Source organism: Lithobates pipiens, unplaced genomic scaffold (genome assembly GCF_037356315.1).
Source record: "Lithobates pipiens isolate NorthernLeopardFrog02 unplaced genomic scaffold, aLitPip1_a1.2 Scaffold_28, whole genome shotgun sequence".
In the NCBI taxonomy this organism is placed as follows: Eukaryota; Metazoa; Chordata; class Amphibia; order Anura; family Ranidae; genus Lithobates; species Lithobates pipiens.
The window spans coordinates 127,663,738-127,688,899 of NW_027507789.1; positions in this window are offsets into that span (position 1 = coordinate 127,663,738).

Here is a 25,162-nt window from a genome sequence, read left to right on the forward strand (position 1 = left end):
ACCCTATCTATTGTGGACCGATAGCGGTCCTTACAGAACAGCAGACTGTACCGCACTCAAGCCTATGTACCGTAGCACCCTATACCAAGTTACCAGTCCTTATAAGAACTTTTGTGGAACAAGCAGGTTGTGTGTTAGTGATTAGCAGACTGTACGTCAGTCCCTATACCGCTGAAGGACTGCTGCAGTATAGGGCAGCGGTCAGCAGTGGTGCACGTCAACCCTATCTATTGTGGACCGATAGCGGTCCTTACAGAACAGCAGACTGTACCGCACTCAAGCCTATGTACCGTAGCACCCTATACCAAGTTACCAGTCCTTATAAGAACTTTTGTGGACCAAGCAGGTTGTGTATTAGTGTTTAGCAGACTGTACGTCAGTCCCTATACCGCTGAAGGACTGCTGCAGTATAGGGCAGCGGTCAGCAGTGGTGCACGTCAACCCTATCTATTGTGGACCGATAGCGGTCCTTACAGAACAGCAGACTGTACCGCACTCAAGCCTATGTACCGTAGCACCCTATACCAAGTTACCAGTCCTTATAAGAACTTTTGTGGAACAAGCAGGTTGTGTGTTAGTGATTAGCAGACTGTACGTCAGTCCCTATACCGCTGAAGGACTGCTGCAGTATAGGGCAGCGGTCAGCAGTGGTGCACGTCAACCCTATCTATTGTGGACCGATAGCGGTCCTTACAGAACAGCAGACTGTACCGCACTCAAGCCTATGTACCGTAGCACCCTATACCAAGTTACCAGTCCTTATAAGAACTTTTGTGGAACAAGCAGGTTGTGTGTTAGTGATTAGCAGACTGTACGTCAGTCCCTATACCGCTGAAGGACTGCTGCAGTATAGGTGAGCGGTCAGCAGTGGTGCACGTCAACCCTATCTATTGTGGACCGATAGCGGTCCTTACAGAACAGCAGACTGTACCGCACTCAAGCCTATGTACCGTAGCACCCTATACCAAGTTACCAGTCCTTATAAGAACTTTTGTGGACCAAGCAGGTTGTGTATTAGTGTTTAGCAGACTGTACGTCAGTCCCTATACCGCTGAAGGACTGCTGCAGTATAGGGCAGCGGTCAGCAGTGGTGCACGTCAACCCTATCTATTGTGGACCGATAGCGGTCCTTACAGAACAGCAGACTGTACCGCACTCAAGCCTATGTACCGTAGCACCCTATACCAAGTTACCAGTCCTTATAAGAACTTTTGTGGACCAAGCAGGTTGTGTATTAGTGTTTAGCAGACTGTACGTCAGTCCCTATACCGCTGAAGGACTGCTGCAGTATAGGGCAGCGGTCAGCAGTGGTGCACGTCAACCCTATCTATTGTGGACCGATAGCGGTCCTTACAGAACAGCAGACTGTACCGCACTCAAGCCTATGTACCGTAGCACCCTATACCAAGTTACCAGTCCTTATAAGAACTTTTGTGGAACAAGCAGGTTGTGTGTTAGTGATTAGCAGACTGTACGTCAGTCCCTATACCGCTGAAGGACTGCTGCAGTATAGGGCAGCGGTCAGCAGTGGTGCACGTCAACCCTATCTATTGTGGACCGATAGCGGTCCTTACAGAACAGCAGACTGTACCGCACTCAAGCCTATGTACCGTAGCACCCTATACCAAGTTACCAGTCCTTATAAGAACTTTTGTGGAACAAGTGAGTTGTGAATGTTTAGCAGACTGCAGCAGAAGGGCAGCAGTCAAGTATAATATCCTTTCTATATTTGGAAGAAAGAATATTATACATGTACAAGCCTATTACTGTACCACTGATACCAGTCCTGAAAAGAACCTTTGTGGAACTAATAATAACAGCAAGTCTTTAAAATTACCCTCACTGCCTGACAACACTGCTTCCTTCCTGTCCCTATACAAATTGGCAAAAAAAGAGAACGATTAGTGGTTACTGGAACAGCTCTTTTGTGGACCTTGATAGTAACAGCTAATGATGATGATGATGATGATGATGATGAAAGACTAATCTGGCTGTCCCTGTAGCATACACCGTCCTTTCCCTTTCTCTAAACTAACAAAAGACACTCAGGCTGCTGCAAGAATCAGCAGCACAGCAAACCTATCAACACCTAACACCTATACCAGTCCTGAAAAGAACTTTTGTGTACCAAATAGCTAGTGGTTTATCTCTCCCTACTCCACACAGGAACCTGTCCCTATCTTAACAGAAGAAAGAATGTAAAATGGCCACCGGATCGGGTGTATTTATAGGTTAGGGGGAATGTACAAGTGTCCATGTGCTGTCATGTCTCAATTGGCTGTCCTGTATCACATGATAAACGTGTCACCAAAGGTTAAAGTTCTTGTATACATTAAACACGTAAGTCCGCCGCGGCGAACGACGGAAAAAGGCGTTCGAACGTGCGGACCGCGAATGTCGGAAATTCGCCGCGAAACGACCGCCGGGCGAACCGTTCGGCCATCACTAATAGCGAACACACAACATCCAAAGAAGGGGCCGGGCAGAAGCAGGCTTACGGATTCCAAAGAAGAGAAATCATTAAACAAACATTGTTGCAATAACAACTATTACCAGGGGTAATGGTAGAAAAAAAGTTCCGCTGGATGGATTTTTACATATATAGAAGAGAGAGTAAGGGAGAAGGAATGTAGAAAAAAGAGAGAGGAGTGAGGAGAAAGAAAGAAATAGGGACACAAAAAGGAAAGGAGGCGATATCAGAGGGCAGGATAAAAGAGGGAAGAGGGAAAGGGTATGGCCGGAAGGCCCACGGGAACCACGGACCGCAGACTGGCGCCCGTTCTGGGCTAAGGAGCCATAAGACGAGTATCAAAATCTTTCGGTAAGAAATGGTCCACCCAAGGTTGCCATATTTTGTTAAACAATGGGATCCTATCCAGGACTACTGCCTCTATCTTAGCGTGAATCATTGCCTGTGTAATTCTATGTTTAGTTTCCGCTATATTCAAGGAAGATGTCCTCCAGGCTCTCGCAATCGTTTGTTTGGCCGCAGTTGTTACTTGGAGAAAAAGTCGGTTTTGTGCCTTAGTAAAATCTTGGGGTAGCCAATTCAGTAAGGCCATTGCTTGGTTAGGAGCTATGGGGTGTTGCAGCAGTTTAGTTAATAGGTGGAAGACCGAGGACCAGAAATTTACCACGACGGGACAAGTCCACCAAATGTGGAGATGGGTGCCTCGGTCTTTGCAACCTCTAAAACAGTCGGGTGAATAGTTAGGCACAAATTTGGAAATTCTGGAGGGGACCAGATACCACCGCATCAAGACCTTATAATTCGCTTCAGAAGCCACTACATTTTGTGAGGAATTTTTGGTATTGGTCCATATATCAGTCCATGACTCTGTATCGAGATTAAGTGATAAGTCTGTGGCCCACGCGGTAGCATAACATGGAAGGTCTTTAGATGCGGTGGAAAGGCAAGAATAAAGGCATGAAATAATGCCAGGGGCATGTGGATCAGATGAGCATATGGTTTCAAATTGGGACATAGAGTTGAGATTGGGGCTGGATTTAATGTGCGTCTGAAAGAAATGGACTATCTGCAGGTAGTGGAAACATTCTCTAGGGGGTAGTTGGGCCTGCGTCTGTAGGTCAGGGAATGTAGTGAAAGAGGCACCCGAGGACAGGTCACATACTCAAGTAAGGCGTGCGCGGAACCAGGCCGAAAAGGCGCCCGGCTCCGTGTAGGCTGGAAAAAAATTCAGGTGACCCAGGAACGAGAGCAAGGGGAGATGAGGAGATAGTAGTTTAAAAGGGGTGCGTACCTTGTGACAAATTTTGAGGGAGTGACATGTAACGGGGTTAGTAAGTGATCTACATGCATGAGGGGGGAGCCAAAGTATATTGGAAACGGAAATAGGATGGGCTTCCACTGCTTCCAGACTGACCCATAGCGGGATTTCAGACATAGCGTGGTAGAGGGCCATTTGCGACAGCTGAGCTGCATAATAATAATGTTTAAAATGTGGTATCCCTAGGCCCCCTTGAAGCTTATGTCGAAAAAGGACAGACTTAGAAATCCTAGGTCTCATATTGCCCCAAATATACTTGAAAGTTCGACTTTGAATAGCTTTGTGAAAATATAGTGGGACCGTGACCGGAAGAACTCTATATAAATATAGTAATTTGGGCAGCAGGGACATTTTTACAACCGCAATGCGTCCAAGCCAGGAGACACATAAAGGCTGCCAGGAATTGAGGAGTAATGACAAATTACGCAACATGGGTAGATAATTAGTTTGATATAGGTGAGCTGGGTTACTAGTCAATTTAACTCCTAAATAGGGAATGTGGGATGTGGACCACTGAAACGAGTAGTTAGCTCGTAAACATTTAAGGGTCTCTGTAGGGAGGGATACTGCAAGAGCTCTAGACTTAGCCTGGTTTACCTCGAGACCTGAGACTTGTGCAAATGCGTCAAGGAGTTTAAAAAGGTTGGGCAGGGTAGTATGGGGAGAAGTGATAAATAGGAGGGCATCGTCCGCAAAGAGGCATAATTTATGGGTTGTGGAGGCTACCTCCAATCCCTGGATATCGGGGTTGGATCTGATCACAGCTGCTAGTGGCTCTATGGCGAGAGCAAAAAGCAGGGGCGACAAAGGACACCCCTGCCTAGTGCCTCGTTGGATCGGAAATCTACTAGAACTGAAGCCAGAGTAGCGGACAAATGCTTGAGGATGGGCATATAGGGCGTCAATCCAACGAAGAAAATGGGGGCCGAAGCCCCATCTAGGCAAAATGTGTTTGAGGTAGGGCCAGGAGACAGTATCAAAAGCTTTACGAATATCAAGGGATAAAAGGTGCATGGGGATACCTCGGGATCTAGCCAAATGTTGTAGCAGAATAACCCGGCGTATGTTATCACTTGCTTGGCGCTTAGGTATGAACCCCACCTGGTCCCTATGGATCAGCCCTCCAATGTGCGGATTCAAGCGTAATGACAAAATCTTTGCTAAAAGTTTTATATCAAGATTCAAGAGTGATATAGGTCTTTAGTTGGACCATACGGAGTGGTCAGTATCGGGCTTAGGTATCATAGAGACGGAGGCTGTAAGTGTGTCACTACCAAAGGCGTCCCCTTTTAAGAGGGCGTTAAAGGAATTCGCCAGGAGAGGGGCCAGGATATCTGCAAATTTCTTATAGTATAACCCTGTAAACCCGTCTGGTCCAGGTTGCTTATTAGGTTTAATTAATTTGATAGCCTGGAGTACCTCAGAAGGCGAGATCTCTGTGTCAATGGCAGTGCGGATCGGGATGGAGAGGGAAGGGATCGGTAGATCACGGAATAGGGCCTCAGCCCTATCCTGAGAAAAGGGGGCGGGAGATTCATACAGTTTGGCGAGGCGTTTGGAGAATTCATTAACTATTCTAGCCGGATTACTAGTATGGGTTCCCTTATGCACTTTGAGCCTAATTGGTTTGTAGATTCGCTCAGGTTGCCTAAGGCGGAGAGGCAGAAAAGTGTCTGGCTTGTTGGATTTGGTATAAATAGTGTGATAGGCCCTGCGCAGAGTTTTGTCAGCCGCTTCTGAGAAGAGCAAGTCCAACTCCAGTCGAGTTTTGTCTAAACTTGACTTGTTCGTCTCTGAAGGAGTGGTCTGAAACAGCAAAAATTGGCGTTGATTCAGATTCTAGATGCTGTAGACGTTTGAGCCTATCTTTTTTAAGAAAAGAGGCGATGGAGATACACTTACCCCGTATAACTGGTTTATGGGCTTCCCATAAAAGAATAGGAGGGGTGTCTGGGGTGGCATTGTGCATGAGATAATCACGTAGTGCTACTTCTATATCAAGTTGAAAGGATTGGCTCGTTAAATGCTTATCATTCATGCGCCAAGACCTTTCTTTAGATTTTGGTATAAGTGAGGAGATAGTGGTAATCACTGCACAATGGTCAGACCAAGTAATTGGATGAATAGAGGATTGAAGCAATATTGGGGAGGATGCTATGGGGATAAATATGTGATCTATTCTAGAGAATGAATTATGGGGGTTGGAATAAAAGGAGTAATTTTTCTTAGTGGGGTTACATTCCCTCCAAGTATCTAGTATAGAGTATTGCTGAAGTAGGGAGCGAAATTGAATCGATAGTGATTGGTGGTCCGGTGCGTAGGGGGATTTATCAATAGATGGGTGAATAACTAAATTTGAGTCTCCACACATAATCAGGGTACCTTTAAGGTGAGTTTTGATTACCTGAAAGAGGTGTGAAAAGAAAGGAATGGGATTAGAATTGGGGGCATAATAGGAGACTAGAGTGACATCAGTTTCTTGGAGGGAGCCTATTAAAATAATATAACGTCCCTCAGGATCCTTGATAGCAGAAGTAAAAGTAAATAGGAGGGAACGATGGAGAGCCAGGAGGACACCTCGCTGCTTCGTAGCTGCAGAGGCTGTGTATACTAAGGGATAATTGCTATGGAAACATTTAGGGGTACTGTGTGTGGAAAAGTGTGTCTCTTGTAGTGCTAGTATACCTGCCTGTTAGAGGGGGGAAGCAGGTCGCCATTAAAGGTGACATAGGGGGCGTGACCGGATGTCAGGGTGAGAGGTCGCGGCGGGCTCAGACCTACCGCTCGCTCCAGAGACTAATGCTGCCGAGGTAGTGTGGAGGAGGAGGAAGGAAGGAGAAGCCGAGCGTTGAGGTGCCGAAACGAGGGGACGCTGCGAAGCTGTGACGCCACCAAAGCGAGAGCAACGGTACAATCGGTTGACCGAACGGCGCAACAGTGGAGGTATGTGGAGGTCGCCACAGGAAGCTCTCCCATACAGGAACATCGATCCCCACGTAAGAAACCCTGTGAGAGAGGGATCCAAAGCGAAGGGAGGGATTGAGCATTTCCCCCCCCCCCTCGGTGGAAGAGACGTAAGATCCGAAGGTATGACCAGGAAAAGGGGGGTGGAGGAGGCGACCACACATAATGGTTCACAAACATTACGCAGCTCTAAAGATAAGGCTGGTCACTCGTCCGGGCTGACAGGCGTTGCTGCCGCTGCCGCCGCTTCTAAACTTGAGCGATATGCCCATACGCCTAATCAGACTCCAAACCAAACACCCAAAAAGAACGTGCAAGTCGGAGAGGGGCGGCCGCAGAGTACTGCAGCCGTGCAAACGGTCGGAAGGAAGAGCCAGGGCTTGACGACCGAAATAGAGCCGACAAGTTCAAATAAAGCAATATGTGTGGCAGTCCGGTCGGACACTACGGGTGTAATGGGTGGAATATCGGAAGCACAAGCGTCCGTGAGTAATCTCTCCATAGAGAGGGGGACTGGACGGGACACTGAGATAGGTACAGAAGGAGAAATTTGGGCAAAAGGTAAAGAACCATCATTAAAATAAATTCTATCTGCGGTGAATACATGTAAATTATCATTTTATGATGTATCAGATCAATTAAAGCAGATAAGAGAAGATGGGTTAAATCTTAAAAATGAAGTACAGAAAACTGCGGCTCGTATATCAGATATGGAGGAGAGAGTCAGCCAGGTGGAGGATGATGTGCTCCCGCTGAAACAGGAGATGCAAATGATGAAGGGCCAGTTAAATTTGTGTATGGCTAAAATGGACAATATGGAAAATATTATACGCAGGAAAAATATCAGAGTTTTAGGTTTACCGGAGAAAAGCGAAGGCAATGATCTTGTTGAATTTATGGAAATATGGATAAAGGATAAAGTAGGGAGTGAGAAGCTATCAAGATTTTTTGCAATTGAAAGGGCGTATAGAATTCCGTTTAGGATGGTGGAAGGAAGAAGTCATCCTAGACCCATAATCATCCAATTGCTGTCATATAGAGATAAAGTTGTTATCCTTCAAAGAGCAAGAGAACTGCGTAATCTTGAATATAATGGGATAAAGATTTCATTGTATCCAGATTTTTCCCCAGAGCTGCAAGGACAGAGAGCTAAGTTTATAGAGTGCAAAAAGAAATTGCAGAGTCTTAAAGTGAACTACGCATTGCTTTATCCGGCAAAGTTGAGGGTATCAGCATTTGGGGAAAACATATTTTTTAATAGTCCAGAAGAAGTTAAATTGTGGTTGGAGGAAAATAAATGTCTGTTGCAACAGAGGGGAATGTTGTAATATGAAAACAGAAAGAAAATGGACATTTTTTTCTTTTTTTTTCTTTTTTCTTTCTCTTTTCTTTTTTTGGACTAAGAGGGAATGCCCCCATATTGCTCTGTTTGTCTCCTTCCCTTTCTCCTTCCCCCCTTCCCCCTTTTTTTTTTTCTCTTCCTCGGTAGTAATGTGGACTATTTTTTGTTATAGAAATAAGAGTAACGGGAGTGGGTGGGGAGGGTGAGTAGGTGGGAAGGATATATCACCCTGGGAGGTAAAAACGGTCATGTTGGAAGCCCCTTAGAAGGGCCCCAAGTGGGGCATGGGAGGGTTGGGTAGGCATGGTAAAGGATTGTTAATTGCACAAAAAATATTTAAGTATAAAGTTGATGTGTGAAACTGCATTAAATATGGTGGTCAGTGAAAAAGGGCACCAGAAAATGAAATTAAGTGAGGCACAAGGAAATAAATTGTCCAATTTATATAAAATGTGTGAAAAATGTGTATAAGAAATATGGTAAATTTGAGATACAAAATATGTGTGGGACTAAAATTTTGAAACACAGGGAAAAAAGTGAGGGGGAGATCACGTGGGAAAACACAGAGAAAGCACGTAGAATGGAGAATAAAAGTATGATATTGTGATTTAGGTTTTAAATATGGGAGTAAGTAGTAAGGTAGGGAATTTCACTAAAAAGGTTAAAATCTGACTGGCCCGGTCCCCCTAATTTGGGATGTTGTCCTAGAGTTTTACCTCCCCGATATACTTACCTATCACCGGTGAAGAGGTACTTATCTTGGAATGGCCTACCTATTACCGAACATCATACTGATGATGACTGCTACCACTGTGGGCCTTCCCCAAGGCGGCCCGTGCCTGTTTTGTTCCCATTAGACTGTTGCGAGGGCAGTAGATGACCTGCACCTATTCTGGAGTGCCCTGCCGGACTGCTTACGGCTTTTGCTTCTCCTCATTCTACCTGAAATGGACTTGAAACTTTTTACAGCGTGGCCCCGAGTTTTCCTCGGGCTGCCCTTTACCGTGGGTATTCCGTGCTGGGACGTGTGCCCCCCTCTTTCTTCCCTTCTTCTTCCTCTCCTCTTCTCTTTTCCTCCTCTTCTTTTGCTCTGTTTCTGATCGCTTTACCTCAGTTCTTCTGTCTTCTCTGTTATTGACCCCAATATTGATCTGCCTATTCCACATGTGTCGCTGATGGGATCACCCCTTTGTTTTTGTTGGCACCGGGGGCGGAGGCTGTGACCCTTGTTTTACGGCTTAGCCCGATGGGCTACTCTATGCGCCTTATGCAGCGAGTAGTCGCCCCCTGTGTAGTTAAACGCCCGACCTATCCCCGTGTGGCTGTGTGCAGTCCGAGCAGTGGAGGGAGGTTCTGCTGGCTGCATTCGCTACGGGGGATGAGGGCGAAGGTTTGGATGTTTGGGGACGTGTGCTCCAGTTCAGTTGGAAGGACTGAGAGCTGGGTGGGGGGTGGGGGGGTGGTTTGGGGGTTTGGGTTCATGATATTTTCTTGGTTGTTGTTTTTTTGGGGTTATGGTACAAAGGGAAATACTTCAATGTCTGATGATGAGATGGTGGGTGGGAAAATCGAGAGTTATGCTGGGCTCTGCACTGGGGGTCAGTCCGCCTAGCGAGTTGTATCATTTAAACGCCACTAGTAAATGGCCCCAGTTAAATTTTTGACGTGGAATGTCCGTGGGATTAGAGATAAGCTAAAGCGTACGGCTGTCTTTGCATGCCTCAAATCCTACAGAGCAGACATTATAGTGCTGGTGGAAACGCATGTAACGGGCCAGCTACAGCTGGCGCTTCGGAGGCCGTGGGTTGGCTGGACCTACCACGCTACCCACACTCCATATTCCAGAGGAGTTTCCTTATTAATAGCCAAGACAGTGCCCTTTCACCTCCTTGATTTGCGGACTGATCCCCAGGGCAGGTTTATATTTCTTAATTGCACTATTCAGGGCAGGAGGTTTCTGATTCTGGCAGTATACATACCGCCCCCATACTCGGCTGCTGTCGTGTCTGAGGGCATGTCATATATGGCCCGATACCCTGATACCCCGGCCATCTGGCTAGGGGACTTCAACCTTGCCCTTGACCCAAGCATGGATAGACTTCGGGGTGGCTCTGCCCCTGCGATCCATATGGGGTCTAGACTGAGTCGCACCCTTCGGGAATTTGCATTGACAGATGTGTGGCGCTATAGAAACCCCACATCCCGGGTATACTCCTGTTTTTCGGCTACGCACTCTACTATGTCCCGCATAGACTATATTTTGACGTCAAATGTCCTACTCCCTCAGCTGGAGGATGCAGGGTTTCATGCGCGGTCCCTCTCAGATCACGCCCCCTGTTGGGCTACCCTGTCTCTGATGCAACAACTGGGGCCTAGGGGCTGGCGCCTGAATCCCTTCTGGCTGAAAGCGCTGGAGGAGAGAGACGACCTGTCTGGGGAATGGAGTAATTTTTTTGCAGCTAATAGGGGGACGGCTACGGGTGGACATGTTTGGGAGGCTTTTAAACTGCATGCACGGTCCTTGTTGATCAGGCGGATAAATAGATTAAAATGTTCCTCTAAACTGATCCTCCGTCAGGCGGAGGAGCAGTTGGAGGTTATCACCCGGGAGTTTACGTCACATCCCAATGAGGCGAATGCCTCGGCCCTCAGGCTTCAGACCCGTGTTCTTGACCAACTACACTTTGAGCAGGCTAAACGCAAGCATTTTTTTACACGGCAGCGGATTTTTGAACAAGGCGAGAGAGCGGGTAGGCTTTTGGCTTACCTCGCCCATCAGGATGCGAGGCCACCTGTAGTGGTGTCGCTGATGGATGGGAGCGGCGCTCTTGTGTCTGAACCGGGAGCGGTGACCGAGATGTTCCGGTCTTACTTTGCTGACCTCTACGCCTCTCGTGTGGGGGTCACGGCTCAGGAGACCCAAACTTTTCTACGAGATGTTCCTCTCCCTCAATTATCGGTAGCTCAGATAGCTGATCTGGAGGCTCCGATCTCACTAGACGAGGTAGTGGTGGCGTTATCTTCCCTGGCAGCGGCCAAGGCTCCGGGACACGACGGTCTACCGCTGGATTTTTACGCGACATACTCCGACGTTCTGGCCCCTGAGCTGCTGAATTTATATAATTACTTATTTGAGTCCGCTTCCCTTCCGGAAACGCTGCGCCAAGCGACGATTATAGTCATTCCAAAACCGGGCAAAGACCCACATTGCCTAGATTCATTTCGTCCGATTTCCCTGTTACAGGTGGACATAAAGATCTTAGCCAAGATCCTGGCATCCCGATTGTGCTCCCACGTTTTGTCCCTTATCCACCCGGATCAAACCGGTTTCATGCCTGGCAAAAATACGGCCATGAATATTCGTAGACTCCACATGAATTTACAAGCCACGCACGACAATGGTGGTACCAGGGCCGTGGTGGCGTTGGACGCGGCCAAGGCGTTTGATTCGGTGGAGTGGGGATATCTGTGGGAGTGCCTTCGGCGATTTGGATTTGGGCCTAAGTTTCTGCAATGGGTCCAGATATTATATTTTTCCCCGGAGGCGCGCGTGGCGGTGAATGGTTGCCTGTCCGAGCCCTTTCCTCTGGGGCGCGGGACCAGACAGGGGTGTCCCTTGTCGCCGCTCCTGTACGCCCTAGCAGTAGAACCACTGGCTATCTCCCTTAGGTCCAGCGTCCAAGTTGGGGGTCTTAGAGCAGGGCCCCTAACGGAAACGGTAAGCATGTACGCGGACGACATGCTTCTGTACCTTGCGGATGAGGGACCCTCCCTGAGAGCGGCCCTGGGTATTATTGAAGAGTTCGGTAGGCACTCGGGCCTCACTATAAATTGGGCAAAATCATTGATTCTTCCCATTGACCTCTCTCCGCCGGAGAGGGACACTTCGTCCCTTCCGCTGCGTAGAGTGGCCACTATTCAGTATCTGGGGGTTCAGATCACCAGGGATCCCTCCGATTATATAACCCTTAATATAGAACCACTGATCTTATATTTAAAATCCAAAACTCAATCTTGGGCTAGGCTCCCTCTAGGTGTCATGGGACGGATAAATTTAATCAAGATGATCCTCCTCCCCAAATTCCTCTACAAACTCTGGCAGGCCCCTACCCTTATCCCCCTTAAATATTTTAAAACTATAGACACAATTCTAAATTCTTTTATCTGGGGCTCTGGTAGACATAAATTAGCCTGGAATACTCTTAAAAACCCTACGGATATGGGAGGAGCTGCGCTCCCCGACTTTCGTGCTTACTACGTAGCTGCTCAGCTCTCCCACTTTTTTCACCTCCACAAGATGGACGCTTCCAGATACCAGTCGCTACTCTGTGGGGGGTCTTCTGGTAGCGCCCATTCCCCCCTGCAGGTCTTGTTTAGGGGGAGAGAGTCTAATGAGAGGAGGAAATCTGCTCCATTACTGCTACAGCACAGGCGGATCTGGGGTATCGCACAAAAGATGCTGGGAGCGGACTGGATACACTCACATACACCCCTATGGTACAACTCCCAATTGAAGGAGCTCGGGGGGCTGCCGGGAGCGGACCTCTGGGCCTCCCGGGGAGTGATGTACCTATACCAGGTCGTCTCCCCACGAGGGGTGCGTGGTTTCCAGGCGCTGCAAAGAGAGTTTGAGCTCCCCGCCTATATGCTATTTCGTTATGCACAATTATCCCATGCCCTTCGGGCTCAATTCGGGGAGGGATTCCTGGATCCACAGGAATTATCGGTAGTGGGTGTTATAGTGGGAGAGGAGCCCACAAAATTAATTTCGACCCTATACAACTCCCTTAGAAGAAGATCGGTAGCTGCAATTACGGAGAATACGAGATACCGATGGGAGGAGGATGTGGGCCCGATCTCGGGGGAGGAGTGGGAGGAGATCATGACTACAGTTAAGCGAGTGTCCCCTAGGGTGCCAGATAGGTTAACTCAATTATATATCCTCCATAAGTCATATCTTACGCCGGCCCGGATCTGTAGATACAGGCCCTCCCTGGGGCCGGGGTGTCCGCGATGTGGGAGCCTCCCGTGCTCCTTTTACCATCTACTGTGGTCCTGCCCCGATATTCAGGCCTTCTGGTTACAGGTGGTACGGTTTCTGCACGATCAAATGGGCTCCCCCCTTCTGATGGATCCTAAGGCTTGTTTGTTAGGCCTGGAGCTGGGCGCCCCGGAGGCACCCTCCGATGCGACCTTTACCCAAGAAACATTGTTCAGTGCGAGGAAACTGATTGCCAGGTTGTGGATGCGGCCCGAGACTCCGACATTCGGGGCTTGGGTGGCTGAGGTTAACTCTAATTTACCGCTGAAAAAAGTTATCTACACACACAGGGGGTGCCCTGGCAAATTTAATAAGATTTGGGATCGCTGGCTTAATGACCCGGATACTTGTGGGAGCTGAGTCCACGTCAGGGTTGGGTTTGATTAGATCTTATGTGCTAACATGTTTCACCTTCTGCTATTTAGTTCAATGAACTTTGCAACTCCAATATTGATGTCTGTATATCTGACTTTGTTTATATAGCTATGCTCTGGATATCTTGTTGTGCTAATACGGCATTTAGATGTTTTTTGCTGTTGACCGCTGAATGTACCATTGACTGTTGTTTATTCTTTCCTTTTTCTTTCCCTGTAACCTGTACCATTGCCCAATAAACTTGTTTCTTCAAAAAAAAAAAAAAAAAAGGTTAAAATCTGTTCTTGGAATGTACGGGGGGTGAAGGAACAGTTGAAGAGACGTGCGTTATTTTCCATGGGGAATATGGGTAATTATGGGATGCTCTGTTTGCAGGAGACCCACCTGGACCGAGATACAATCAATGTGCTAAGACACAGGAAGTATAGGATACAATATCATTCTACATACACCTCCTACTCAAGGGGAGTGAGTGTCTTAATAGATCCTGGGTCGGGTCTAACCTGCAGGCAGAGCATCATAGATGGTAAAGGGAGATATGTGTTCCTTTTTTGTGGTATAGAAGATAGAGTATGTGTGATCGCAACTGTGTATATCCCACCGCCATTTAATGCAGAAATATTATATGAACTGCTGAAGTTTATAAAGGATAAGCCTGGAATCCCAGTTATAATAGCAGGGGACTTCAATATGATAATGGATCAAAAAATAGATAGGTTCCCACAGAAGGTTGGTAGTAGGGAGGGACCTAATGGGTTGTTATTTCAATTCTGTGAAGAAACAGGTTTTGTGGATATATGGAGAAGGTGGAACCCTTTAAGAAAACAGTATTCTTGTCACTCTAAGACGTACTCCACCTTGTCCAGGATTGATATGGTGCTGTGTAATGAAGAGGCGCTGGGGATGGTGGAGAAGGTGGAGTACGAGCCAAGGGGAATTTCGGACCATTCACCGGTAATGTTTTTAATGACAATAGGGAGAGGATGTAGCAGAAGGGAATGGAAGATAAATCCATTTTGGTTAGAACTAATGGATAACATGGAGGGGGTAAAAGAAAATCTAAAAGAATTTTTGAGCATAAATGTGGGATCTACGTCCCTGGGAATAATGTGGGATACCTTGAAAGCCTTCTTAAGGGGGGAACTAATAAAAAAGATATCGCAGATTAAGAAGAAGGGGTTAGCAAAGGAAATAGAAGCAAAAGAAAGGGTAAGGAGGTCAGAAGAGAGGTATATAAGGGCCCCTTCAGAAGAAAGCTCCAAGGAATGGGAGAAAAATCAGGTAGAATATAAAAGACTTATATGGGAGAAAGAGGAGAAGAAAAGGCAGTTCCAGAGGCAGTCCTTCTTTGGCGAAGGGGAACAAGTGGGGAGGGTATTGTCATTGATTGCTAAATCAAATAGTTCGTCCCCAATAATACCGGCGATATTGGACAGGGAGGGAGGTATGAGGAAGTCAACACCTGAAATAGTGGAAGAGTTTAGAAAATATTATGAGGAACTATATAAAGTTTCAAACTCCGAAGTACAGGGGGAGATGCAGGAATTTTTTGGGAAAATAACATTACCCAGGCTGTCGGAGGAGGATAGGGAGGGCTTGGAAGCACCATTGACCCTGGAGGAGCTGCAAAAAGTAACAGCAGAAATGATAAATCAGAAAGCCCCAGGTCCGGATGGACTGCCGATAGAGATTTATAAAAAATTTGGGGAGATACTTTTACCGGCTCTCCTACAGGTGTTCAATGGGGCTTTTGAAGTGGGGCAGTTGCCGCAATCAATGATGGAGGCCACAGTGGTGGTCCTGGCAAAAGAAGGGAAAAACCAATTGGAGACCGCATCATATAGACCTATATCGTTACTGTGCTCAGATGTTAAAATCTTGGCAAAAGTACTTGCAACAAGGGTAAAAAATATAATATCAAAATTAATACATCAGGACCAAACTGGGTTTATACCAGGGCGGTCCACAAATATGAATGTGAGACGCGCCTATTTAAACATGCAGATTCCTTCAGAAAACAAAGGGAATAGAGCAGTTATGTCCTTAGATGCGAAAAAAGCCTTCGATAGTGTGGAGTGGCATTATTTGAGGAGGGTGTTAGCGGCATTTCAATTTGGTCCGAGATTTATGCAATGGATAAGAGTACTGTATACAGGTCCAAGGGCGAAAGTGAGAATAAACGGGGAATGTTCAGAGGGGTTCCATTTGGAGAGGGGGACAAGACAGGGGTGCCCTTTGTCGCCCCTGCTTTTCGCCCTCTCGATGGAGCCTCTGGCTATAGCCTTGAGAGAGGCGCAGGATATCCGGGGGTTTAAAAGAGGGAATGAAGAGGAAAAGGTTGCTTTGTATGCAGACGATGTACTGTTGTTTTTAGGGGACACGGGGCCCTCATTGGTGGCGGCAATGACTCTGATAAAAGAATTCGGGTATTTCTCTGGACTCTAAATTAACTGGGAAAAATCTGCTCTCCTACCAGTGGATCCCCTCGATACCCCATTGCCAGTACCGGTATCCCAAATAGAAATAGTTAAACAAATGAAGTACTTGGGAGTGAATATGACGGCAGACCCAAGGCAGTATATAGCAGGGAATTTAGTTCCACTTATGTCAAAATTAAAGCGTAAAATCAGAATATGGAAGAACCTCCCCTTGTCAGTAGCCGGTAGGTGCAATTTAATTAAGATGGTGTGGATGCCTCAAATATTATATGTTATACAAAATTCACCGGTTTGGATTCCAAAATATTGGTTTAAAAAAATGGAAAGTTTGTTTAGAGAGGTGATATGGAAGAACGGTGTGGCAAGAATTAGTTTACAAGTACTACAGAGACCAAGGGAAATGGGTGGGATGGCACTACCTAATATGAGATACTACTTTCTGGCTGCCCAAATACAGTATATGAGGGGAGGTAATCTAGCAGTAGGGACAGGAAAGGGGGGTGGTCCCCTGGGGAGGGATACCCCACATAACACGGTCGCGGAAGCAGTGGAAGCCGACTCATTTAGGACCAGTTGCCCCACAGTCCAACTGATGGTAAAGTGTTGGGAGGAGGTAAAAGTAATATTGGGGTATAGAGGATATACAGAATTCTCACCAATATGGGAAAATAAAAATTTAGAGGAAATTAAGAAAATGGGGAGATTAGTAGAATGGGATCGGAGGGGTGTACACTTCTTAGCGCAACTATACAGGGACGGGAGACTGAAAACATTTAAGGAACTAAGGGACGAATATGGGTTAATGGCTTATTACCTCCTTAATTATATACAAATTAAACATGCGTTAGAGGCACAATTTAGAGATAGGAAGTTGGAATGGAGTAAGATGCCTGTACTCAGGAGAATTATAAGTTGTAATATATCGAAAGGAGTTATCTCTGAGATCTATAGGTATCTAAAGGGAACAGAACAAGAAGGGGTAATAGAGGAGAAAAAAAAGGTAAAATGGGAAAGAGAGGTGGGCCCAATATCGGTAGAACAGTGGGAAAAGGTTCTGCCATTGGGGGCGAAAGTTTCCTTATCTCCATCACATATTATATCTCAAATGTATTTAATCCATAGGGCATATTACACTCCTCTTAAATTGTTTCGATTTGGGAGTAGACAGGATGCAGAATGCCAAAGGTGTGGAGACCGAAGAGGAGATTTAATACATATGATTTGGCGATGCCCAAGATTATATAGATATTGGGTAGGAATAATAGGGAAAATTAATAAAGTGTTTGGGTTATCACTGGAAGTAGAAGCTAAAATCTGTATAATGGGATTGATAGAAGAAGAGGAGGCACGAGGGGATATTCACACAGCTGTTATTAGATGCCTTTTTCAGGGGAGGAAATCAATTGCGTTTAAATGGCAGAGGAGGGAAGCGCCTACAGTAAAGGAATGGATGGAAAGGGTGAAAGATAACATAAAAAAGGAGGAATACATATATAGGAAAAGAGGTAATTATGGGAAGTTTGTTAAAATATGGGGAAAGTGGGGTGAGCAATGAGAAAGGGTGAGTAAGATGTAAGAGTGATGGATGAAGGAGGGAATGAATGAGAGGTGGGGAGGGGGATGGGAGAAGGGAACGAGTAATTTGTTTAAGTTTGATGTTATTTAAAATTTTTGTATAATTGTGAATTGAATATTATCGGCGGAGGGAATGGGAGGGGGAGAGGGCTGATAGGGGGAGGGGGGATGGGGGGGGATATGGGAAACTTGTTTGTAAGGGGAATTATTGTATGCGATTATTTTGTGGCAATATTTGTGAATTTGAATGTAAAGCAAATAATTTTTTTTTTTTAAAGAGTAAAAAAAAAAAGGGGAAAGCTATTGGGTACGGTTATTCAATACTCCTGAGCTAATTATTTCTTATGAACTAAAGTCCCCAATAAAGGATAAGTAATAAGTGTTCGTAACAATCGGGAGGAGCCACAGTAGTGAGGAAGGGGCAGAAGAGGGGGTAAGCAGTGAAAATCAAAAATAAAAACAAAGTTTCTCCGAACACACAGGGGACCATTAAACATGGCAGACTAGTCGAGCCGGTAGGCCAGGGCTCAGAGGTAGAAGAGTCAATGATGAGGTGATAGGCACAACTCAGCGGGGCACAAAGACTCTAGGACTATAGGGGTTTGCAGCAGAAGCCTTCGCTGGTGTACCCTTCCGGATGTATCGCAGTGAACGCAGATCCCTGGGGTCGCGCTTGGGGGTAGCTGCATGAGGATAAGGGGTTAGGCGAGCAGGGGTGCGTGGAAGTGCAGTCTCAGACTGTTGATCTGGAGTAGTCAGATGCAGGGATTCAAGGAGGCGTTGCAGAGCCTCCGGAGAGGTACAGGTGTACTGTTGGCCATTGTGGGTGAAGTGGAGAGCAAAAGGGAATCGCCACATATATTTAATTTGGTGATGGATAAGCACCTGTAGTTGCGCTTTCATGGCTCGTCGCTTTGCAATTGTGAGGGGAGCCAGGTCAGTAAACAACTGATATGTGTGGCCCTGAAAGGTGAGAGTGTCCTCTTTGTTGCGGGCTGCTGCGAGAAGTTGTTCTTTGGATCTAAAAAAGTGAAGCTTCACAATAATGTCTCTCGGAGGGCCCTCAGGTTGACGGCGTGTCAGGGCTCTATGAATCCTGTCAAACTCCAGGCGTTCGATCGGGATCGATGGGGAGAGTTCTTGAAATAAGGCCGTGGTGAAAGATTGTAAATCTAGTACTGATTCTGGAATGCCGCGAAGGAGCAAATTGGCCCTTCTGGAGCGATTTTCGGCATCTTCAAGCCGAGAAAGTAGCACAGCATTTTCCTCACGGAGGGCCAGTTGTTCCTGGGCATGTTCTTTAAGGGTTATTTCCATGTCATCAGCCCTGGTTTCAAGATCGGCAGTGCGCTGTCCTAATTCACGTATTTCACGCGTCAGCTTAGTAGTAATTTGTTCTGAGGTCGCTTTAAGGGCCTTATGAAGCATTTTTTTTATATGGGTGAGGAAGTCTGCCTGTGGCATACCTGGGGTTGGCAGTGCTGGGAAGTCCTCTGAGCTGAGTCCACACTCCTCATCCATATCATCGCTGTGCTGGTCAGCCGTATCTGCGGGGGAGCTGGAGCGCTGCGAGGCGGCCTGCACTTGTGCTTTCGCCGCCATCTTGGAAGAGGCCCGCGCGAGCGCTTCCTTGATAGGCTTCGGCTTCGTCTTGCCTCGGTGTCCCATTAAGACCATCCCGGGGGATGCGCAGTGATCTCGTCGGACCGTACCGGCGGGGTGCGTGTTATTTTCGCCTTCGATGGTGCAGTATAAGCCCGGAACTGCTGCGGGGAATGCAGAGCTCTAACGAAAGGCGTCCATCACGTCGAGCTGCGTGCATGCGCCCCATCTACCGTCCATTCTTGATTGAATATTCTATGTGCATCTGGTTCAAAAAGGAAAGTTTCATTCTGCCATTCAAGCATTTTAACATTCTTTACACATCCTGAATAAGGAGCTGTTTTATTTAAACTTTCCATAGTTTCCTGATCATTTGTAACTAAACAAATATGTTGTGGTCCTATCTCCATAAATCTGTTTCCTACACTTACTGGTAGTCTCTGAAACTTACATATATTAGATTGATGTTTCAATAAGCAAGGTTCATAGACCGGAGAACTTCTTCCACAAACTATTCCCTTATTAGTTTTAGCACATAGACTTAGATCATGAGTCATGTTTTGTGTATCTGCATAATGTCCATAGATCTCAGGGTACCAAAATTCAGGTAGATCCTTTCCTATCAAGAGTGGCATTACTATTAACTTACACATTACCTCAATCCTTTCTACTTTATATACATCAAATCTTCCAGCACACCATCTTTCCTCACATTCCACTTCCTTTCCTGGTACTTCAAACCATGTACTTTCTAAATTTAAACCCTTGAAATAGTTCATCCAAGTGTGATAATTCCCCAATCGTAGCTCATCTCGAGCTCTATTAATTTGAATGTGATAAGATAGTGTAGAAAAAGCACATTGAGTAATGTTTATGAACTTTTGATTTGCTTTCCACAACTCCAAACTGGCTAGTGCTGTGTGATTAACCATAATATTGAGATATTTAGTTAACTGCACCTGGCTAATTTGTGTTTCAAATGTTGTAGGTAACCATTTGCTTGTGATTATTAAACTATCAGCTATGTGACTTCCTGCACGTTTCCACTTATTTTGTATCATTTCCATCTGTATCCCATTCATTACTCCCATTCCGGTTCCTGCAGCTCCCAGAACTGTATCATACCATTCTCGTCAATACCTACACTCTGGTAGCTGGGGAAACGTTACATTAAATTAGATTTTTGTTTTCTGTTGTGATACCGAAACATTTATGCAAGATTTAGGAATAGGAGTTAATACAGAGGATTCGAAGATGATGGGTAGAGCGTCCTCTATCTTTATATCGAAACCATAATGTTGTCATTGTATATATCCTCCTGTTGTTTTACCTGATTTCCTTATTGGTACAAAATACCATGCTGCACAAATATAAGTTGCAGATTGATTTGTACTAATAGGACTTGTTAGATTGAATTGTTCACTTCCACTTACTGGTCTGGGACCCTTTCCCCTCTGTTGGTCCTCAAAGTTACGGGAATTTGGGGTAAAAAGTAACATTCGTGTTTTGTCAAATACTTCCCTCCATGTTTCAGATGGACCTAACTTATGACATTTATGTGGTGTGTTATTAAAGGGCCATGTTAAATTGTCCCTCCAATGGAAAGTTATGTTTACTTGTGCTTGTGACTTAGCTTTTATCCACACTACTGGTGAATCCACATTCTGCATCATGTAAAAAGGACCCTCCTGCCCTGACACCGTGAAATTTCCCTCAGTATACCATTCATAGTAAGGATATTGCGTTATACTCTTATCCTGATTTATCCATCTAAGATCAGTACTGTTTTCATGAACTGTTAAATTGATACCGGGAGTCCATGTGTAAACAAACATTTGAAAACATTCAAGCACTATTATCATAGTTGGAAAGATCGTCATTCTGTTTCTCTCGGTTCAGGACTCTTTTTGCAGTGTGATGCGTGGATCCAGGCTGCTTTTCCCTCCAACTTGACCGATGTGGGAGTGGTCAGCAGTACTTGATATGGTCCTTCAAACCGTGGCTCTAAAGCTTTTCTGGTATGTTTCTTTACATAGACCCAATCTCCGGGGCTCAGCGAATGAGTACCTGCTATAGAGTTGGGATCTGGAAGGGAAGAATACACATTCTTGTGGATCTTGGTTAGATGCTGTTGTAATTGTATCACATATGCAGTCAAACTATCACATTGCAATTGCATACTCTGTGGAAAGTATAAACCTAATCTAGGTGCATTCCCAAAAAGAATCTCATATGGAGACAACCCCGTTTTTCCTGTTGGGGTATATCTTATGGAGAACAAAGCCAAAATCAGGCATTCTGGCCATGGCTTGTTTAACTCTTGCATGGCTTTCTGTATTTTTAGCTTTATTGTCCCATTTACTCTTTCTACTGATCCTGAACTCTGTGGGTGATAAGGGGTGTGGAAACTCTGTTGAACCCCTAACATGGTCATCACATTCTGCATTACTTCACCTGTAAAGTGTGTCCCCCTATCTGATTCTATTGTTTCAGGTAATCCGAACCTTGGTATTAATTCAGTGATCAGTTTCTTAGCCGTGGCTTTTGCCGTGGCTGATTTTAATGGATAGCCCTCTGGTCAGCCTGAAAATAAATCGATGCACACAAGTACAAATTCAAAGGGGCCACTTTTTGGCAACTGTATGTAGTCAATTTGCAGCCTTTGAAAGGGGTACTGGGCCCGAGCTTGGTGTTTTCGTGGCGTTTTTACCTTTGTCCTGGATTATTCAGGAGACAGATTTGGCATGCTGCACAGTAGTTTTTGGCCATACTACTGAATCCTGGTGCAAGCCATCCTTGGTTCACAATTCTATACATGGAATTGGAACTGACATGTGTAGGTAGGTGGATTGCCGTGGCCATGACTGGGTACAGAGAGGCCGGTAGGCATACTTTACTTCCTGCCCTCCATACATTGTCAGGGTCAGTTTGGGCTCCCATCCTTACCCACTTGTCTCTTTCACTATCTGCCGCTTGCTCCTGTAGCTTGCTCAATTGTTGCCATGAAGGCTTTACTGTAATTACCTCTGCCACTGCCACTGTCTCAGGGTATATCTCTTTCTGGGCTGCCTGTTTCGCAGTTAAATCTGCAAAGACATTTCCTTTTGCTTCCCTTGTCTTTGCACTTGTATGTGCCGCTATCTTCAAGATGGCTACCCTTTTAACTTTTTGAAGATGTGTCAAAACCCGTTTTATTCCTTCCGCATGCTTTACTGGTGTGCCTGCTGCTGTCAGATACCCTCGAGCTCTCCATATATGGCCGAAATCGTGCGCTACGCCGTAAGCGTAGGCAGAGTCAGTGTAAATATTTCCTTCTTGTCCTTGCAAATATTCTAAGGCTTGTTCTAAAGCTTTTAATTCTGCTTCCTGTGCTGACATGTGGGCTGGTAAGGGCTGTGCTTCAATCACCTGTGCATCAGTTACTACTGCATATCCTGTGTGATATCTTCCTTTATCATCAGCAAACCTGCTGCCATCTATATACAAAGTGTGCTCAGCATCTAAAATTGGTGTATCTATAACATGAGGGAACCCCATTGTCTCTTGTTCCATGAGCTGAAAACAGTCGTGCTCAACTATCTCTTTAAACAGAAGAGTGTCAGTTTCCTCATCTCCTTCCTCCTTATTCCCCCTTGTCAAATCTGGTGACTGAAGAGGCAAAAAGGTGGCCAGATTTAAAGTTGTACAGCGCTGAAAAGTGACATTTGGAGGTAAAAGTAAAGTACACTGTAACCTTAGTTGCCTAGCCATTGAAATGTGTTTGGGCTGTACTTGAGACAAGATTGCATGTATGTCATGTGTGGTGTGCACTACAACTGGATTGTCTAGAACAATTTCTGATGACTTATCTATAATTATTGACACCGCTACTACCACCCGTACACAGGACGGTGAACCTCTGGACACTGGATCTAGAGCTGCTGAGAAGTAAGCAACAGGCCTTTGTTTTATATGTGACTGTGTCAAAATTCCTGTTGCGTGTCCGGTGATCTCAGCAATGTATAGATGGAATGTCTTTGTATAATCGGGGATACCTAGAGCCGGTGCAGAAATCAACAACTGTTTCAAAGTGACAAACGACTCAAAAGCTACTTCTGTAAGCATATACGGTACGATTTTCAAACAATCGTATAATGGCTGCATCAAAGAGCTAGCGTGGGGTATCCATTGTCTACAATATGACACGATACCCAGAAACATACGCAATTGTTTGAAATTTCGTGGGGGTAAGATTCCCTTTATAGCCTGTACTCTCTCGTCTGTGAGATGTCTTGTTCCTTGTGATATGCAATGTCCTAAGAAGACAACTTTTTCCTGACACACTTGTAACTTTTTCCTGTTAACCTTGCAACCCTTTTTTGCCAAGAATTGCAAAAGTGCCAAAGTGGCATGGAGACATGTTTCCCTATCTGGACAGCATAGCAATAGGTCATCCACATATTGTAGCAATACACAAGAGTCTGGAGGCAACCATTCCTCCAGCACAGTTTGTAGAGCCTGAGAATTGAGGGTGGGCGAATGTGCCATTCCTTGCGGTAGGCGTGTCCAGGTTAGTTGTTTATTTTTGAAGGAAAATGCGAACCATAGTTGGCATTCTTCCGCCAATGGCACAGAAAAGAAGGCGTTAGCCAAGTCTATTACCGAAAAATGCGTGCTGGTGGATGGCACCTGTGACAACAGTGTGTGGGGGTTTGGTACTAAAGGTGTCATGGGTGCCAAGATTTTGTTCACTGCCCGTAAGTCCTGCACCATTCTATATTTAACTTGACTGTCAGTGCCGGGCTTCTTTTTTACTGGATACAAGGGAGTATTAGCGGGTGATTTTACTTCCTCCAATGCCCCCGCTTTAAGCAGAGATTGTATTTGTGTAGCTATAGCTGCTTCTTGCGGCGCACTAAGAGGATATTGTTTCAGCTGGGGTAGGACGGCACCTGGGATCAACTGCAATTTAACTGGGGAAACAGGTAGTAAACCAGCATCTGCTTGATGACTTTCCCACAAATCTTCTGGGAGTGTCTGCAGAGCCTGATATATATCTGGAGGAGGGTGACACGGAATTTTGGGTTCCTCCTCAAAATATTGGATCACATTACACGTGTCGAGGTGTTGTTCCTCATCTATCGTTAATGTTACTGTACCATCTGTATGATATGCAATATTGGCTCCCAATTTTTGTAAAATATCTGCTCCCAGCAGATTTGTCGGTGCTCCCCGTGATATTAAAAACCGAGAAAGAAAAATCCTATTTCCAACTTTAACCTTTAGGGGCTTTGTCAGGGGAGAGTCAGATAAAATTCCATCATACCCCATAATTAATACTGTTTCAGTGGACTCCTGGCCGGGCCGTATCACTGAGTCTGAAAGCAGGCTGCGCGAAGCTCCACTGTCCACTAAACATGAGATGTTTTTATTGTCTATTTGTATTGGGATGTGTAACATTTTTGTATGTGATTTTCCTAAGACAGGGGCGAGTCATGCCCTCTGATCCTCCGATTGATTAGGAGGTCCGGAGGTCTGTCTAGATCCATATCTAGTATCAAACCTGGCTGGAGATGAAAAGTCGTCTCCCTCATCTCTCATTCTTTTCCTACAATGGCGTTTCACGTGGCCAATTTTGTTGCAGTAGTGACAAGTCAAAGGTTTTCGATACTGTCCTTTTTCCCTATCGTGTGGGGTGGTTATGGCATTAACTGTAGGGTGTCTTCGGGTTTTCGTCTCTACCAGGTCAGCCTCTATTCCCTGTGCTTTTTGCAACAATGTTCCTCTATCTCTAGTTGCTCTCCACTCCGGTGTACAGGCTTTCAGTCTTTCACTTATCTGTGGAATTAATCCTTCCATAAATTGTCTATTGAAGGCTCGGATCATAGTTGGCTGAGCCAAATCCAATCCTTCATCTGCCATCATACTTTCCATAGACAAGTAAAAGTCTGATACTGTCTGTCCTGGAGTTTGTTTCATGGGTGATATGGACCCTCTCTCTATTTGTTTTGCCGTACAGAAAGCTTCCAACCTAACAACAAATGGGGCCCTTGAATCT